We start from the raw sequence: 1,833 nt of genomic DNA, 5'->3' as shown, positions 1-1,833 counted from the left end.
TCGAGTAGTCCAAAGGGATCGTGCTTTTTATGAACTAACCCAATGGCCTATTCATGATGTGATGTTGGGTTTTGATGCTTGGCAATTCCACCAATACAGAAGCTGTGGGATCATGATTTATTGTCTCCGCCATAATGTAAAATTCCCAAAATGAAGACTTCAGTAAACAAACAAACTGTATTCTGACAATGGTCCCACCCCTTCTTCAAACGGTCCCTGAGCTAAGATCGCGGTCCGTGACCAGGGCCCAGGAAACATGGACCATGGGAAAATGGGAGGGAGATTTGGCAGCAACAGCCCAAATACTACAGCGATGAGAGGAAGCAAGTACAGTCGTTTGGTCAGAGCCAGTGTCCTTCTGTACAAGTAGTAAGCTATATCCAAATCATGACACAGAAAATATACTGTAGATTCACAATCCTATTCACTTTGATATCTATATTTAACTATTTATAGCGAGTAAATGACTGAAGTAGGCAGTTTTAATTACATGTGACAGTGCAAGATAACAAACCATAGGTCTATAAGGAATGCATTAGTGGTACCGTCGCAAAATGGCTACATATTGTGGCCTAATGCAACAGACCTCTTTGTAGCTCCGCTAATGCATTCCTCGTAAGCCTTGTCAGGGCTTTGAACCTGCTGAGCTCTAATCATTTCCCGACCTTTACCTAGAATTGAGACCTGGCCTTGGCGTTGTTAAATTAGCTTTACTTATACTGGCTGCTCCCCTGAGCAGTGGACTAATTATTACCAGCAATACCTAACCACAGCTTGAAACACACCCTGTTATTAACCTCACATACACACCTGTTAGGCCTACATGCCACCTGTTACTGTGCTATTGTACCCACGATATATACAAGCAGTAAGTTCATACCTAATATTCTGAAAAGAATTGCAAATGGTATATCCTTACCCTGTCCCCTTAACCACACTTTATATTTCTTCATGTCTGTCATTAATCTAACCGTATGGAAGCCCGTATCCTGCCGCCGAGAAAATCAAATCTGACTACGAGTTACGAGACAGTAAGTCATAATTATGAGATAGTAAGTCCTAACAATGAGATACTAAGTCATAATTATTAGATATTAAGTCGTTGTCACATAAATCACACATTGTGTGTGTGTGTGTGTGTGTGTGTGTGTGTGTGTGTGTGTGTGTGTGTGTGCGCGCGCGTGTGTATGTGTGTGTGTGTGTGTGCGCGCGCATGTGTGTGTGTGTGTGTGTGTGTGTGTGTGTGTGTGTGAGAGATAGAGAGAGTTTGTGGTGATATTGTTCCATATGAATGGATTGGAGAGTTTTGTTGATGTGAGTTGGTGCCCGTTTGATGACATCTGGTTGACATCCGATTTAATTCATTGATTAATTCAATTCAATTCATTAAAAGGGCATTCTGAGATTGGTACATACATTTTTTTTTACTTTTAAATTATTCATATATAGCCATTGATTCTTTAAGAATACAACTTAGACATGTCCCATGAGCAACGGCCTTAATCCATCAGAACCCAAAATATATGCTTTTTTACTCCATTGTTTTTAAACAATGTAATTTTAGACAAACATTGTATAGCTTCAACACATATAACTGCCATTTTGATGTCATGGATGGTCAGTCCTTGCATCCACTTCCTGCGTCTATGAATTTGAGAGCGGTAACATTTCTTCTGCCCCACTCTTCAGCTGTTTACCAAACTAAGTGGCGTTGAGGACACTTTTTTTATTGTTTGAATCCCAGATTACCCCTTTAAATAGTGTCGACCTGCAGGGCTATTCAATATCCCATGATCCAGACTTACTATCCCATAATAATGACTTACTATCTAA

The sequence above is a fragment of the Oncorhynchus keta genome, chromosome 14 (assembly GCF_023373465.1).
Source record: "Oncorhynchus keta strain PuntledgeMale-10-30-2019 chromosome 14, Oket_V2, whole genome shotgun sequence".
Lineage (NCBI taxonomy): Eukaryota > Metazoa > Chordata > Actinopteri > Salmoniformes > Salmonidae > Oncorhynchus > Oncorhynchus keta.
Note: the sequence above shows the minus strand (reverse complement) of the source record.